The sequence below is a fragment of the Canis aureus genome, chromosome 16, assembly GCF_053574225.1.
Source record: "Canis aureus isolate CA01 chromosome 16, VMU_Caureus_v.1.0, whole genome shotgun sequence".
Lineage (NCBI taxonomy): Eukaryota > Metazoa > Chordata > Mammalia > Carnivora > Canidae > Canis > Canis aureus.
This window is the reverse complement of record NC_135626.1, coordinates 60,250,902-60,263,551: the sequence shown is the minus strand read 5'-3', so window position 1 is coordinate 60,263,551 and position 12,650 is coordinate 60,250,902. Positions and strand designations below refer to the sequence as shown.

At 44.2% G+C, this 12,650-nt stretch overlaps 1 protein-coding gene across 4 annotated transcripts in view; it reads right to left on the bottom strand.

Annotated features, from left to right (window-relative positions):
- TNRC6C (trinucleotide repeat containing adaptor 6C) overlaps positions 1 to 12,650 on the bottom strand; it is a 152,011-nt gene that overhangs the window by 66,499 nt on the left and 72,862 nt on the right. Inside the window, exon 1 of one of the 4 annotated variants that reach the window (XM_077854394.1) lies at positions 820 to 837. The exons of the other annotated variants lie outside the window; for them this stretch is intronic. The gene's annotated coding sequence lies outside the window, so the exon portion shown is untranslated. Of the gene's footprint in view, positions 1 to 819; positions 838 to 12,650 lie in introns of those variants that run through there. 4 annotated transcript variants of the gene reach the window in all.

The following is a 12,650-nucleotide window of genomic DNA, read 5'->3' as shown; positions in this document are numbered from 1 at the left end:
ACACATTCATCCTAACAGTCTTCCTCTCCTTTTAATGTGTTTAGACCAGGGATTGGTGAACATTTTCTGTAAAGGGTCAGAGAGTAAATATTTTAGGCTTTGTGGGCCAGATGGTCTCTGAAACAACTACTCAATCCTGTCACTGTGCAGCAAAAGCCGCCATAAAGAATACGTAAATGAATTGAGTATACGGCTGTGTCCCAACAAAACTTTATTTACAAAAGCAGGTGGCAGGCTAGATCTGGCTTGTGGGCCATGGCTTGCCAAGCCCTGATTTAGATGGTAACAATTATGGGGTGCCTCCTACGTGTGGGCATCATGCTGGGGACACAGTGCCAAACAAGATAGACAAGTTTATTCTCTCCTGGAGCTGCGCATCTTGGTGTGCATTATCCATCCGTGTGACAGTCTGTCTCTCCTCCTAGGCTGTAAACTCTGACAAGCCAAAGACTGCCCACTTTTTCCCCTCCACTGTTCAGCAGAGCAGTTGACACATAATCGGCAGTGAAAAAGTGAGATCAAGTTTATATTTAGTCAGAGTTATAACTGACACTGACATCTACAAGTAAAACACAGTTTCCTTCACAGTTAAGTCCTAGAGCCACAGATGTCCATCTGGAGCAATGATGTCTTACTTAGAGCAAACTGCTAAGCAGTTGTGTGCTTGCATGATCCCCTATGCAGGGTCTTAGGGGTTCCTGGAGAAGCTGCAGGCTCCCGGCAACCTCATGGCCTGACACATCTGTCCCCATGCTGGTTTCATCTTCTGCTGACATTTAATGTCTGTCCTGCCGTTGCTGGGCACACCACTACACCTACCTCCTCCTTTCCTTATCTCAGCTGTTCTTCTGTTTCTTACTTCTTTGGTTCTTCAGCAACATCCAAACATACTAGGTCTCCAAAAATTAATTCAGGGGCAGTATGTGGAGACAGAAAATACACGAAAAAAAGTAAATAAAAAGTAAACAGAAGGTAGTCTTTGTGCTTATTCTACCATCTGAGCTTTCTTTGCAAGGGCAGGTTCTAAGGATTTCTCTAAAAATTATGAATGAAAAAAAATTTTAAAGCTAGGGACTATATACATCATACTGAACTATTAGTTTATCATCAGAAACAACTCTGAAGGAGTGCACCCTATCATTTTTCTTTCTACTTGTGTAGGTGGGCATCAACAAACAGCCAGAGCTCTGGGCTGGCTCAGTTGGAAGAGGATGCGACTCCTGATCTTGGGATTATGAGCCTGAACACCACATTGGGTGTAGAAATTACTATAAATAAATAAATAAATAAATAAATAAATAAATAAATAAACTTAAAAAAATATATGTAGACAATCAACTGTTATCAAGGGCATTATTTGGCACAACTTATAAAATTTAAATGTGTTAAATTTAGATATAGTAGATAATGGGATTATACCAAAGTTAAATTTCCAATTTGCACAGTTGTACTCTAGTTATATAAGAGAACTTCTTTGTATATAGAGGATATTTAAGGATTATGATATCTGCAATTTTTTAAAGATTTTATTTATTTATTCATGAGGCAGAGAGAGAGAGAGAGAGAGAGGCAGAGACACAGGCAGAGGGAGAAGCAGGCTCTATGCAGGGAGCCCGACGCAGGACTCGATCCCAGGTCTCCAGGATCAGGCCCTGGGCCAAAGGCAGGCACTAAACTACTGAGCCACCGGGGCTGCCACCTTATTTTTTAATTTTTATTTATTTACTTATGATAGAGAGAGAGAGAGAGAGAGAGGCAGAGACACAGGCAGAGGGAGAAGCAGGCTCCATGCATCGGGAGCCTGATATGGGATTCGATCCCGGGTCTCCAGGATCACGCCCTGGGCCAAAGGCAGGCGCCAAACCGCTGCGCCACCCAGGGATCCCGGGGCTGCCACCTTAAATGCTAATTTTTCTCTATACCCCACTTTGGTGGCAGTAGTTGAGGCTAAAGTGGTAATGATTATCTAGTCTGAAGCCCTTGCTGTGTGAGATGGGGAGGTGGAATGAGATTTAGGTGGGAGAATTAGTAGGACCTAGTGAAAGGATGGACATGTGGGGAGAAGAGGATTCAAGAGTGATGTCCAGATCTGGGGTTTGGGCCCTGAGTGGATGGCAGTGCCGACCACGGAGGTCAGGAGTACTGCAGTAAGAGTGGTTTTGGGAGGGGAAAGGGGGAAGAAGATGATGGGGGCCTACTTAGTTATGTGTGTCTGGGTGCTTGCAACACATCCAAGTAGCTCTGCCTCAAAATCCCAAGAGTAATAAGCCTCAGAGATGCGTGTTTCAGCTCAGTGTAGGCCGGGCCCTCGTCCTGTCGGGTCTGTATTTGGACTAGCCCAGCTCTGCAGGTACTCTATCTAGCTCCTTCAAAGGCCATCACTGTTACTCCAGGCTCCTCTCCGGCTGGGCCTGTTACCCTCCTTAACAGCCCGGTCACGCAGGAGCTGTATCTTATAGGCCCTGAGAATTCCAGGGGCTGTCACTAAGCAGTGCCCTTTTCCTCAAAAGCAAGAACACATCTGCAAGTGGTGCATGCCAGGAGACAAGTACTTGGAACTCAGAAGTGAGCTAATCGTTCTGGAACTAGGGATGAACAGTGGGAAGGGGCAAAAAAGAGCAAGAAGGCCAGTGGAGAAAAGCAAAGGATGGGAGAGATGAAAGCAGATGAAGAAATGTCTCAATAGAGCGACTCTGAAGAGTGTTCTGCCGAACGGCAGGTAGCCCTGTGCTCTGGGATGGCGGGAACAAAACAGAGGCAACACTGGTACCACAGGAGTCCCCAGAGGCTCAGTTCTCACCTCTGCACAGAAACGCCTGCATCTGCATGGAAACGAGGGCTTTTGTCCCCGAGGCTGCAAAGACTGGCAATATTTACACGTGGAACTCTTTGGAGGGGCTGAAAATGAGACTGAGGAGGTAATTTGCTCCTCATCTGTCAATGGTGTTATCACTTACTATGTAAGGTACTAAACAGAGTTTTCTACTTCAATGTTTTCAGGTGTAATTAAAATAGTAGATAAGGAAAGAAATGAAAGAGACAATTACAACAATGGTTTTCACTGTGATTAAACTCTCGGACCTCCAAACTCATCTAAATATTTACCTAAGAAAAATATTTTTGTGGGCCCTATTTAAACACGTAACAACCAAAAAAGCTAAGGATGAATAGTAAAACTTCCTCTACGTCATCATGGGGCTATGCTTCTGATTTTTGGCCCTATCCCTTGATGTTCCTGGTTCTACCATGTTCTCAGAGTCCCAGGAGCACACTGTACAAACATCTCTCTGCAGAGTGGGGGCCCCAGTCAGGGTGCCCTCAACTGTCCTTTCTGGAGATGCTCAACAGACATCCTGATGGACTGACCAAGACTGCATGGATGCGCAGGGCCTGCTGTCTGCACAGGGAGAAGCCCAGGCCACGGTCGAGACAGGCATGACACACGCAGGTGCCGCTCTGTGCCTTAGTCTTTCCTTAATCCCCCTCTTTCACTTGTAGCATGTTTTGTCATCTTTTTTTTCCTGCTCAAGAAGTTTGACAATGAGAATCAATTGTGTAATCAAGTAACAGGTTACTTTACTATTTAAAAAATAAAATCATTTGAGGGGTGCCTCGGTGGCTCATTTGGTTAACCATCTGCCTTTGGCTCAGGTCATGATTCCAGGGTCCTGAGATTGAGCTCTGTGTTGGGCTCCCTGCTCAGCAGAGACCCTGCTTCTCCCTCTCTCTCTGCTGTTCCCCCTGTTCATACTCTCTCTCTCTCTCAAATAAATAAAATCTTTTAAAAAAATAGTTGAGGGCAGCCCCGGTGGCTCAGCAGTTTAGCGCCGCCTACAGCCTAGGGCGTGATCCTGGAGACCCAGGATCGAGTCCCATGTCGGGTTCCCTGCATGGAGCCTGCTTCTCCCTCTGCCTGTGTCTCTGCCTCTCTCTCTCTTTCTCTGTGTCTCTCATGAATAAATAAAATCTATAAAAAAAAAAGAAAAAATAGTTGAAACATAAAAATAGATTTAAGAGGTTGAAAGGTCTCAAAAGCTAAAGCAAAAAGTTATGATTTTAATGCAATGGTTATGGTTTTCAACTACAGACTCTTGATTTGAAAATAACACCACAGTCTTATTGAAGTGGTAAAAACAACACAAGCAACAAAACACAAACAGTTGAGCTGCTAATGCCAACACACAGAGGTGTTAACCCTAGAGCCACTTTGGAAAATTAGGCTACATCCACTCCCCACTGTCAACTTCCCAGACTCCTTTCAAGTCTTCTATGGGTCTCTGAGGAGCACAGTTTGAACAGCTCTGTTCTGGGGAATCCTTTTTTTTAAGACTTTATTTATTTATTCATGAGACACACACACACAGAGGCAGAGACACAGGCAGAGGAAGAAGCAGGCTCCATGCAGGGAGCCCGACGTGGGACTTGATCCCAGGACTCCGGGATCACACCCTGGGCTGAAGGTGGCGCTGAACAGCTGAGCCACCTGGGCTGCCCCTGTTCAGGGGGAATCCTTAAATGTCTCCCCCCGCCCCCTTCCATCTCCATCACCACCACCACCACCACCGTCACCGTCACCGTCACCTCCAGCACCACCATCACCAGCACTGTCTCCTCTAGCACCACTGTTGCTGCCACCACCACCACCTCATCACCACAACATATTCTAATATGAGAATTTATTCCAAAAATGAAAGTTTAGAAGACCATTATTCTCTTCATGTTTAAGGCACACCATTCTTGCTAAGGGAATTTTAGGACTTTGACAATATTTGAAAACATACTTTTCATAAACCAAAGTCTCTTGATTGTGTTATCAATTCACAAATCTGTTTTAGTCCTAGTCTAAAAGAGAGAACTACGGGGAAAGAGTTTTGTGAAATGACTGACTTGTCATTTCAGGAGCAGGCATTTTTAAGTGAATGAAAGCTCTGAAATAAACCAAGACGGAATACTCTCATAGGTGTTCTAGACGCTCCTGTATAGCTCAGCTCTGAAAGGCTAAAATCCATGCCTGTAACACGCAACGAGTCTGAGAGTTTATAAATAGGAGTTGTCATATTCATAGTACATCACACAGCACTTTGAATTTTCAAGAATCTCCATCCACAATGAATTAACTAAACCTTAACAAGTTATATCCATTTTACAGATGGGGAAACATCAGAGGGGTCAAACTCGGAAAAGGTGTTCTAACTAATAAGCAGTAAGGACTGCTCTGAAAGCTCCATCTAGTGCTCCTTCTGCTCCACCATTCTACTATCACAATAATTCCCCCTAAAAAAAGCCTTAAAAAGAAAAATGTAATGAAGTTTGTGTATTATGTTAAATTCTCTTTTCTTCTGCTGTTTAAATGGTCTACACACTCTAAAAATACGTATCTTTATAAAAATCTAAGGAACATAACTATCTTAAGTGATTAATTTAAAAGATTATACAATAGCATGATTTAAAGAGAAAAGTTTTTTTTTTAATTCCAAAATGTTACCATAAAAAGATAAAATTTTCAAGGAAAGGTATTTAATGAAGAGCTTCAGAAGCCAGAGTAAGCAAAATTTTAATGAGGTATCAAATTCATCAGATAGGGAAGTGTGGGCAAGATTTATTCAGAGTAAGTGTGCAGAATGCTTAATTAGCACAAAGGCTGACAGGAGCACAGGGTTGGTTCACTCCCCACGGCCACAGTCCCTGGAACTGAAATTACAAAACAGTAAAGCGCAGGTAATACAAAGTTATTCCAAATGCTTTCCACAGTTGAAAATATGTTTCCTGATGCTTCCCGGTAACACAAGTTCCCTGCTGCGAGCAGGGTAAATGTTAACTGTTCTCAGCTTTGGGGAGGCGTCCCCCCTCCGCTGCATCTACCGTGTGCGAGAATCTCATGGAGACCGCGCTCGGAACTCAGAATTCCACCGTGGGACAGACTCTAACCATTTCTTCTGTCAACTTCCACGAATACAAGGGCTCATGAAAAGCAGACCAGACTAAAAGGTTTACTGGAGACAATGCTCAAGAGTGTGCGCGCAAGACTCCGCTTTCGGGCCATGTGGAGCTTGCTCCCTCCGGGTTAAGAACCTATTAGCACCGCGACAGAATGGGGGCAGGCAGCGCTTCGCGTGTGGGGGTGGGGGCGGCGGCCAGGAGCTCGCAAGGAGACACGGGGGGGGGGGGGGGGGGCGGGGCCGGCTTCTCAGGTCGCCGACGCCCCCCGGGGTGGGGTACCCGCGGGCAGGGACACGCTACCTGGCAAGCGGGCCGGGGCGTGCAGCTCCAGCCGCTCCAGCCGCTCCAGCATGCGGGCCGCGCACCGCAGGAGCCTCCCGCTCTGGCGCCTCCAGCTGACTGCCGCACCCGCACCCGCACCCGCACCCGCACCCACACCTGCACCGGCCAGCGCCCCAGCGACCTGCGGGCGACCGCGGGCCAGGGGCCAGCAGTGCCCTTTCCGCTCCAGGAGATACCCGATTCATCCCCTTCAGCGATGGGGGAGGCGTCCACGGAGGGGACTTGGAAGCTCGGATTATCTAATTGCAGCTGACACTAAACCGATCTTCCTTCCTCTTTAATGAATTCTTTCGATTGTCACCGTTTGCACTTCAGGACCGGCTACAGGGAGCTACAGGGAGCGCCAGGGCCCCTCTTCTGTTGGCCTGAGAGTCAGCTGAAAGAATAACAGAATAGTGCCTACTGGCTGCATGCAAATAAATGCTGCTCTTTCATACTGCCTTTGTTTTACGTCCCCCTTCTTCCTTCTCACTTTTCCTAAACAACCCTGAAACATTTGGCATACCAACACTGGCGATAATATTCTAAATGAGCCCCATATGTAAACTGGCAAGTGTCCAACTTCTTAATTACTTTCCTGCCTCTATCTAAAAAAGATCTAAGTAGCAAACACTACCCAGTGCATATTAATCAAAGCCTCTGTTTATAAATGTACAAAGCAGCTACCAAAACAATACATTGTTCTGCCTTTAGCACAATGAAAAGAGGTGTTTTTTTTTTTTTTTTTTTTTTTTTTTTTTTTTAAAGATAAAAGCTCTCAAGTGTTTGGAGCCAGAGCTCTGCAGCAGACTTGCAAGAACATAGTCCGCCTAGAAAATCACATAACAAAATGAAAATTTTCTGGAACCTGAATAGGTGTGAATCACTACATTTTTATACTACTACTTATCTTACCAGGTACAAGTGTTTGCCAATGGGCTAAATAAGCTCCCCTCCAAATTCATACATGAATTAAAACATTTTTCACTGCATTACTTTTTTAGAAGGCTAATATTTTTATTTCAAGACAAATGTTTTTATTTATTTTTTATTTATGATAGTCACAGAGAGAGAGGCAGAGACATAGGCAGAGGGAGCAGGCTCCATGCACCGGGAGCCCGATGTGGGATTCGATCCCGGGTCTCCAGGATCGCGCCCTGGGCCAAAGGCAGGCGCCAAACCGCTGCGCCACCCAGGGATCCCAAGACAAATGTTTTTAAATAGAGAATGTGGACTGGGGCTGGCAGGGACCCTGGCCTCTTCATCTCATGTTGCAGGAGACCCTCTGCCCCGGGGGCAACTTATGTCTCTTTGGATCCTGTGATGGAAGACCTGAGACCCAGCAAGAAGTTCAACTGGTTCCCAAACACAGGTCATTCTTTATCTCCACGTAGCAAAGCACCCTGTCAGTCACTGGAAGGTTAATAGACTTCCAACTGTTTCAAAGAGACAGCAGTTGAACACTGTCTTTGTCCCTCCTGCCTCTTGACAGTCTCAACTCACCTACCACTAGCTCATGCCACAGGGCAAGTGATAACCACTGCTCATATTGAGCACCCATATTAGAGACTGGGTGGGCAAAAAAGATGTCCTCCCAGTTAGAATAGCTGGGTCAGCAGGGGTGCCTGGGTAGCTCAGTCGGTTAATGATCAGACTCTTGATCTCAGCTCTGGTCTTGATCCCTGTGTGTCAGTTCGAGCCCCGAGTTGGGTTCTATGCCTGGTATGGAGTCTACTTAAGAATAAATAAGTAAAATAAAAAGAATAGCTGTGTCAGGAGACAGAACCACCTAAAATTTTAATACATTCTCCCAAACTGCCCTCCCTAGTGGCCACACCAGGTACATTGCTACCTGTAGCAAATCAGAGTTGCCCCTTCCCACACCCTCACCAGTCAGATGGAGTTGGAGTCTTGTGGTGAAGACTAAACAGTATTATGTGTGAAGCACTTGGATTGAGCACATAGCACTCAACAGTACCTCTAGCATTACAATAGATTTTCAGGTTTTGGCAGTTTGGTGAGTGAAATACGGTATTTCACTGTTGTTTTCATTTTCATGTATTTTCCCCCCGGTCACAAATAATACTCTCTCTCAAAATGTTTAGGGCTCATTTGTAGCAGCTTTATGACCTGCCTGTTCCCATTTTGCCCATTCTCCTCTTGGGCTGTCTTTATCCTCGCTGATTGATAGGACTGCTCGGCATTTCCTCTCAGGTTTTATTTATGGGCTTGTACGAAAGTCTGTAACTTTTATACACTCAACTTTGTCAGCCTTTCTTTTCATGGTTTCTTGCTTATGAGAGAATTTTAGGCCAGGACTTGGAAATGTTCTCCTGTATCACCTGCAACAGTTTCCATGTTTGTTTTGTATATAGCTTTCTAGCAGTCGGCCGCCAGGAGCTGCCACACTTCCCCAGTAGTTTGGGGAGCCAGGCCATGCTAACCTAAACTTCTGCGTGTGCATGTTTTCCCTGGTCCCTCAGGGGCAGCTCATCCATTTATTTGTTTATTCTTGCTCCAGTAACACGCAGATATAATTAATTACTAGAGGATCCTAGCTCTATTTGATAGCTCATTATTCTTTTCAAAAATTTTCTGGACTATTTTAGTTATGTACCATTACTCTTCTAGATGAACTTCAGAATTAGCCTGCCAAGTTCCAAAAACAACGTGCTGGGATAGCTTTGAGTCTGAATTTGATAGGACCGGGTCATCACAGTAAATTCTTGTGCAAGTTTATTGCTTGACCTTGTAATGCTACAGCCACCTTTCCAGCCCCATCTTGTCTTGCTACCCCTGCACTCTGCCCCCAGCCACGGTGAACCACCTTCATTAGCCATACACGCAGGCTGCTCCATCACCTGCCTTTCACAGCTAATCCCAAACTCAGCTCATGTCGACTCCATGGGAAAGCCTTCCTTGGCAGTTCTCCATCCTTGATCTTGGGTCATCCTCCATCCTGCACTAGCATGCATATAGCACCCCACAGTTATCTCTTACAGGTCACCCCAACCCACTTAGGCATGAATCGTGTATTCCTATACTTTGCAGGTGTTCAATAAATGTTTTGCTCAGTGACTTCATGTAGACATGCTTGAAGAATCCACAGTTCTTAAAAAAAAAAGGAAGGAACGAACGAACAAACCACAGTTCTGGCAGGTTAGCCTCTCCCTTGTCGGAGGTGGGCAAGCTCTATGTGGAACTGCTGCCAAAGCATTCAGATGAAGTAACCAAAGGAAAGAGTGCAAAAATATTAAGCTGGTGTACTGGTTTGTCAAAAAATGGCATAAATTGGCATTACAATTTTTCCATTTGAACAAGCTTGACAGATTACTGTAAATTACAAGGTGAATCATAACAAAGCTTTACAAGAGCCAGAGTGATCTACTGACTTATATCCTTTTCAGAAGCATGTGGAACATAAAGAAAAAGAACAAATAAAGAAATGACCATCAGGCTGGGTCTCTCTCCATATGCTACCCCTGCCTTATGTAACAGTATAGAAAACGTATCTATGCTTCTTGGGCTAAGACAACTATTACTTCAGTTTTCTTTCTTTCTTTTTTTTTTTAAAGATTTTATTTATTTATTTGAAAGAGAGAGAGAGCATGAACATGAGCTGGGGGTGGTGGGGGGAGGGGCAAAGGGAGAAGCAGACTCTGTGCTGAGCTGGGAGCCCAACGCAATCTCAGGACTATGAGATCACGACCTGATGACCTGAGCCAAAGGCAATGCTTCACCGACTGAGCCCCCCAGGCACCCCTTCAGTTTTTAATCCTTTACACATGCTCCCCCCCTTTCTTTCTACACTGGTATCTGTAAGTGCCTTCTGTGTACTGGGGTAGACAAGATCACATTCCCTCATTCCAGCAAGACTGTGACCATCCCTCCCACCCAGAGAAAGCAAGGCAAATGCCTCAGTATTCAGATGGGAGTGTACCAGGATGCTCATTAATGTTAGCAGGTTTGCACTATATAACTTTTTAAAGCTATGACAAAGGCAATTCAAAGTCCACCGACTCTTTCCAGGGATATTTAACCTTTAATCTTTGTCAATCACACTAAACCTTTTGAGGGAAAAAAGAGTCCACATACTGATACACCTGGGAAAAATAAAAATTAATATTATGGGCTGAAATAATCCCTTTCCACATGCCTTTTCACAAGAAATGGTCTGCTGTTAAACTTTTCAGGATTAGTCACTAACACACTCTGGGTATTTCAATCTTAGTGACCGAAGCATTCTTACTTTTTAACTTAACCTCATTTGTCAGGGGAATGGAATCATGACTAAAACTGCATTTTTCATTTTAATGCAGGTGTGACTACAGGAGTGGAAACCTGCTTACCCAGAATTAAACTCAATGACTATGTAATCCTTAAAAAAAAAAAAAAAAAAGTGCTATGAGCTTTTACTTGAAGTTGTATCCAGAAGATTCAATGCAGCAAGAAAATGTGGCTATTCTTCTGGATTTCACCTAGATATGAATTCAATAAGTAATTTGCACCATGAAAAAATGCTTCAATCTAGGAAGGACAGCTGAAATTTCAAAATGTACACAGCTCACGGAAGGATGAGAAAACTTTTACGGCACTGTTGTAGAATTTACTCATTTAAAGATTTTGCAAGTTTAAGAAACAACTGCTGTTCCATAACAGCATTTCAGAGATGGGCACATATTTGTTGCACTTATGGAGCACTTACTGTAAACCCTGTGCTGAGTATGAAACAAATACCTCTCCCTCAGGGTCCTGTAAAGTGGGAATCCCCCCATGTCACAGGTGAGGACTCTAGAGGGCAGGCCATGAAAGTGACTTAGTCAAGGTCACACAGGAGGTCATGAGTCTGGAAATTTTATTAGGCCACTGCCCCACCAGCCTGTCTCCTGAGCCCTCTCCTGTGCTGCCTCCATTTACACTGCTTCCCCTCTACAATCCCTGTGCTGACTTCTGAAAAACGGGATGGAGTTCTGGCAACACCTCTGTGGATAAAACCAAACAAGCTCTTTGGAACAATGTCTGACTCAGAAATTAAATGGAAGAGACCTGAGTGATTGATTAGAGGCCCTGAGAAGTTCAGGGCTCTGATTGTGGAGGAGAATGAAGTCCTAGCTGAGGATGTGATCAGTGCCAGCTGCCGGATCATCTTCCCCAGGGCAGAGCTTTTTCCACTCCACTAGGTAGGTCACACCATAGAAAAGTGAGACATTTTCTTTATAGGATACTTTCAATTTCATTGAGAGGGGAGACTCTTACAATTAGTCAGCAAACTATGTAGGTTGCACAGTGTGCAATGAAGGTGAAGTCGTATTTGCAGTCGTATTTGCACCTTACTGCAGCAAGAGGAGCAGAGCGGAAGCATGGAAGGGGTTCTGTGGGGGCAGGGCCGTGATGACCTGGACAGAAAGAAGGGGCCGGCGATCAGGTGTGTGCCTGTCCTGGGAAAGGTGACACTGAGCCTGGCATATTGGTGAGACAGTCAGGAAACAGTGCCGAGAAGAATGGAGAGTAGGCCAGGTGGAATAGAAGGGAAAGCACTGAGTAGACAAGGCTGTCTTGACAGCCAGGCAGAGGAAGTGAGACTGTGCAGTAGGACTAGGAAAGCAGGACAGGTTTCGAGGGGACCTGAATCAGAAAGGTTCATTTGGCTATGGTACCAGCAACTGGTGGGAAAGACATGAAATTGGTATAAAACGAAGACTTTTGTTTGGGAACCAAAAATCAATAATTTCTTATTAATATATAAATTGATTCCATTTTCTGAGATGTTTATACAGAAAATCTGATTTACTCATTATATATATATATATAACTAGAATATAGCTTTCTGGAGGATATTTAGAGACAAATATTTTAATAAAGGACATTATTTTCACTACCCAACTTTGAAGTAATTCCTTATTTTCTACTTATCTAAGAAGATTCTGGCAACATCTTGCACCAACAGTATTTGATGGGAACACTGATGCAGTACTGCCAACTAATCATGCAATAATGGGTAAGGTCTGAAAAAAGCAGGGTTGTTACATTTCTTTTCCAGTTTTTCAGAACAAGCATCTGATGTTAAAACACCAAGCTATTTAGAAATGACTATACACTCCTTCTCTGTGTTAAGATTTTCCTGAGGACCACATTTCAGTGCAGAAAGTAAATGCAATAGTAACTGTGGTGAAGCAGATGGGACTACATTCTTGGTCAATGACTATATTTGATCATTTATTTTCTTCTTTGCTTTTTGCTAACAACCATTGATCTACATTCCCTCTACCAGGAACTTACCAGATAAGAATTGAGACTATTAAAGAGATATGGCCAAGCTGTCTAAAAATATTTGTTTCAAATATACCACAAAGTCAGAGTTTTGAGAAATACTGCTATAAATACTTTTA